At 45.5% G+C, this 5000-nt stretch overlaps 1 protein-coding gene across 1 annotated transcript in view; it reads right to left on the bottom strand.

The window, feature by feature from the left end:
• The window catches only part of LOC308375238 (uncharacterized protein), a gene marked incomplete at its 5' end in the record, with an annotated part of 33053 nt that overhangs the window by 22473 nt on the left and 5580 nt on the right, over positions 1–5000 (bottom strand). The gene's annotated exons all lie outside the window — the stretch shown is intronic.

The following is a 5000-nucleotide window of genomic DNA, read 5'->3' as shown; positions in this document are numbered from 1 at the left end:
CGCACGCACACACTCACACCCAGGCCTGAGGTAGGGCCAATAGTTTTCCGCGAAAACGGAACACACGGAATACGCGGAATGGACCATCTGACACGGAATGGACCATTGAAAACGGAATTACAACTTTTCAAACTGACATCATTTTGTGCATCAAAATCGCCCAAAACCCCCTGTATTTTACCCTGCAAGACTGAATTTCTTTCAAATAAACACAACAACGATCGCAACAATGAACAAACATTAATTAAAGAACAAAAGCAGTCAGAAAATGTCAGTCTGCGCTGAACTCTGCTCCGGCCACGCCCCCCTTTTCAACGGTAGTCACTTTCATTTGCTCATCTTCCCAATCGCATTAAAAACTAAAAATTTTAAGTCTTCTGTTCTGTTGATGGCTGGCAAACAACAATCTAAGAAGGGCACGTATTATTCACTGAGTTACCAAATCAAGTTTTCTTTATGGGGACTAATTAGCACTGCACTGAATTACATCAACATGAGTTATTGCTACACAATAACAATTACACAACTAATATTACTAGATACATATAATAGTGGACATTACACTAGGCAACATGGATCTCATTCATATCTCATCCAGTCGAAATCTTAACAGGATTGAACCCATCTTTATTACAGCGTATCAACATAAGAGAACATAGCTAAATCTCCGCTTAGCATGCTAATCACTACTAATAGCACTAGCAGGTAGCCCAAAATTTGGTATTTAATACACGATATATTACAGAAGCAACTTCATGAAAACCCTTACTTTCATTAGGTATGCACATAATGCCTCACATACAGGTCGAACAATGATGATTTAAGCATTGGAAATGTATAAGGCACAGTATGGTCAACTACTTGGCGTCAAACTGAACTCGTCACTAACTTAACTGAGGGGGCTGCACGCACCCAGACAGCGTTGCTAGGCAACATCACTATCAACAGGGTTTTTTCATACAGTTAACGTGCAGAAAGACATTTTACGGCTGTTTTTTTTTTGGAACAAGGAAACACGGAATCATCAAAAACGTGACACGGCATTTGCTTTTTTTTGACGCGGAAAACTATTGGCCCTACTGAGCTCGCTGTGAATTCACTGTCTGCTTTTAACCCATCCCAGATTGTCCTCCCTCCAGGAACAGTGGGCAGCTTCTCAGCGCCCAGGGACCACGTGTGTGTGTGTGTGTGTGTGTGTGTGTGTGTGTGCCTCCAGGAGCAGTGGGCAGCTTCTCAGGGCCCAGGGACCAAGTGAACCATCCGTCTCGGTCAGGGACGGACAGCAGTGTGTTCCGTTCTGTTTTGCATGTTTATTCTGTTGGGGTTCTAAGTGGAGGAAACCCCTTGTGAACACGGGGAGAACATGCAAGCTCCACACAGAAAGGCCCGGGAGATAGCCCACCCACACACATGCACGCACACACACACACACACACACACACACACACACAGGCCCGGGAGATAGCCCACCTGAGCACTGAAGGTCTGGGGAGGAACTCTCTGTGTGTGTGTGTGAGAGAGCGAGTGTGTCTCTTGCTAAGAGAACTCTGTTTGAGTATGTGTGGGTGTGTGTGTGTGTGTGTGTGTGGCTGTGGCAGCCTGCATGTGTTGATATTTGCCCATCAGATTACCCATCTCCCTTCTGTGCTCCCAACACAATGTGTGTGTGTGTGTGTGTGTGTGTGTGCTCCCAACCTGTTGATTGCTGGAACTGTCTGTGGTCTCAGCCACTATATTGGTTTCCCATTTACAGAGAGAAGACTGTATGAGCACACACACAGACACAGGCACACACACACAGACACACGCACACACACACAGAGAATGGGCAGCTGGGAAAGCATGAGGAGTAATTAGCTGAATTTCACAATCAGCGGTGTGTGTGTGTGTGTGTGTGTGTGTGTGTGCGCGTGTGCTTCAGAATTGCACACTGCACATTTAACTGCACTCATGTGTGCTATGATGTCAAACCAATCAAGACCAATCCCAGATCAGACTCATCAAACCCCGCCTCCCACACGCTCGCTGATTGGAGAACTCTGTGTGTGTGTGTGTGTGTGTGTGTGTGTGTCTGGTCTTAGTTTTAGCTCATCTGGTTTTAGTTCATCTGGTTTTAGTTCATCTGGTTTTAGTTCATCTGGTTTTAGTTCATCTGGTTTTAGTTCATCTGGTTTTAGTTGTAGTTCATCTGGTTTTAGTTCATCTGGTTTTAGTTCATCTGGTTTTAGTTGTAGTTCATCTGGTTTTAGTTCCTCTGGTTTTAGTTCATCTGGTTTTAGTTCCTCTGGTTTTAGTTCATCTGGTTTTAGTTGTAGTTAATCTGGTTTTAGTTCATCTGGTCTTAGTTCATCTGGTTTTAGTTCATCTGGTTTTAGTTGTAGTTAATCTGGTTTTAGTTCATCTGGTCTTAGTTCATCTGGTTTTAGTTGTAGTTCATCTGGTTTTGCATAAAGAAGCTTGTAGATGTGTGTGTGTGTGTGTGTGTGTGTGTGTGTGTGTGTGTGTGTGTGTGTGTGTGTGTGTGTGTGTGTGTGTGTGTGTGTGTGTGTGTGTGTGTGTGGGTAGATGGAGCACTTTGGCGTGTCACTAAAGTGTTTTGTTAGATTAGCCCAACATTCCAGCGTTTTCTTCCGAGACTGAAATCCACTCGTGTCTACAGCTGGCTAATAGGGGAACACACACACACACACACACACACACACACACACACACACACACACACACAAGTAAGGGCTGATAAGGGATAATCCTAACAGAGGGGGATTTGTGAGTGGTGTGTTCCACACATTATGTTCCAATGTTTTACACACTGGCAGGCCTACACACACACACACACTCTGATGCGGGTAGAAAACAGACCCACCTCTGCATCTGTCCAGCACTTCACGTGTCTGTGTGTCTGTGTCTGTGTGTCTGTGTGTCTGTGTGTGTGTGTGAGCCTGCCTGAGTGTGATGTTCTCTGTGTGTGTGTGTGTCTCTGTGTGTGTGCCATGTTCCCTGTCTAGCTGATCTGTGTGTGTGTAGGCCCGTCTGTGTGTGAAGGCCTGTCTGTGTGATATTATACGTGTGTGTGTGTAATGTTCTCTGTCTATGTTCCTTATCTGAGCATGTTCATCTGCATAAATGATGTCTGTGTGAGTGTAAGAAAAAGGTACTGCAGTCTTTTGGTAAAGACTTTTGTGTGTGTGTGTGTGCGCGTAGGCCTGTGTGTGTGTGTGTGTGTGTGTATGCAGTCTTTTGGTCAAAAATAAACAAACAACGTGTTAAACCCAGACGGCGGGAGAAGCCCTCACAGTTAAGACATGTAAAGATGACGCAATATTAAATTATTTAGAGTTCATTCGTGCTGATTACTTCTCATTAAATACATTTGTGTTTATTGTTGTTTACATGAAGAACATGACATGGCTATTTAATACATATGACCTGTGTGTCTGTGTGTCTGTGTGTGTGTAGACCTGTCTGTGTCTGTCTGTGTAAAGACCTGTCTGTGTCTGTCTGTCTGTGTGTGTGTGTGTGTAGACCTGTCTGTGTCTGTCTGTCTGTGTGTCTGTGTAAAGACCTGTCTGTGTCTGTCTGTCTGTCTGTGTGTGTGTGTGTGTAGACCTGTGTGTCTGTGTGTGTGTGTGTGTGTGTGTGTGTAGACCTGTCTGTGTCTGTCTCTGTCTGTGTGTCTGTGTAAAGACCTGTCTGTGTCTGTCTGTCTGTCTGTGTGTGTGTGTGTGTAGACCTGTGTGTCTGTCTGTGTGTGTAAACCTGTCTGTGTCTGTCTGTGTGTCTGTCTGTGTGTCTGTGTGTGTGTAGACCTGTGTGTCTGTCTGTGTGTGTGTGTGTGTGTAGACCTGTGTGTCTGTGTGGGTGGGTGTGTGTGTAGACCTGTCTGTGTCTGTGTGTGTGTCTGTGTAAAGACCTGTGTGTTTGTTTGTTTGTCTGTGTGTGTAAACCTGTCTGTGTCTGTCTGTCTGTGTAAACCTGTCTGTGTGTGTCTGTGTGTGTAAACCTGTCTGTGTCTGTCTGTGTGTGTAAACCTGTCTGTGTCTGTCTGTGTGTGTAAACCTGTCTGTGTCTGTCTGTGTGTGTGTCTGTGTGTGTAAACCTGTCTGTGTCTGTCTGTGTGTGTAAACCTGTCTGTGTCTGTCTGTGTGTGTAGACCTGTCTGTGTCTGTGTGTGTGTGTAGACCTGTCTGTGTCTGTGTGTGTGTCTGTGTAAAGACCTGTCTGTTTGTTTGTTTGTCTGTGTGTAGACCTGTGTGTGTGTGTGTCTGTCTGTGTGTGTGTGTAGACCTGTGTGTCTGTGTGTGTGTGTGTGTGTGTGTGTGTGTGTGTGTGTGTGGACCTGTGTGTCTGTCTGTGTGTGTGTCTGTCTGTGTGTGTGTGTGTGTGTGTGTGTAGACCTGTGTGTCTGTGTGGGTGGGTGTGTGTGTGTAGACCTGTCTGTGTCTGTGTGTGTGTCTGTGTAAAGACCTGTGTGTTTGTTTGTTTGTCTGTGTGTGTAAACCTGTCTGTGTCTGTCTGTCTGTGTAAACCTGTCTGTGTGTGTCTGTGTGTGTAAACCTGTCTGTGTCTGTCTGTGTGTGTAAACCTGTCTGTGTCTGTCTGTGTGTGTAAACCTGTCTGTGTCTGTCTGTGTGTGTGTCTGTGTGTGTAAACCTGTCTGTGTCTATCTGTGTGTGTAAACCTGTCTGTGTCTGTCTGTGTGTGTAGACCTGTCTGTGTCTGTGTGTGTGTGTAGACCTGTCTGTGTCTGTGTGTGTGTGTCTGTGTAAAGACCTGTCTGTTTGTTTGTTTGTCTGTGTGTAGACCTGTGTGTGTGTGTGTCTGTCTGTGTGTGTGTGTAGACCTGTGTGTCTGTGTGTGTGTGTGTGTGTGTGTGTGTGTGTGTGTGTGTGTGGACCTGTGTGTCTGTCTGTGTGTGTGTGTGTGTGTGTCTGTCTGTGTGTGTGTGTGTGTGTGTGTGTGTGTGTGTGTGTAGACCTGTGTGTCTGTGTGGGTGGGTGTGT

This window comes from Sprattus sprattus (genome assembly GCF_963457725.1).
Source record: "Sprattus sprattus genome assembly, chromosome: 14".
Classification (NCBI taxonomy): domain Eukaryota; kingdom Metazoa; phylum Chordata; class Actinopteri; order Clupeiformes; family Clupeidae; genus Sprattus; species Sprattus sprattus.
The sequence above is the reverse complement of the archived record's forward strand: the minus strand, read 5'-3'. Positions and strand labels throughout refer to the sequence as shown.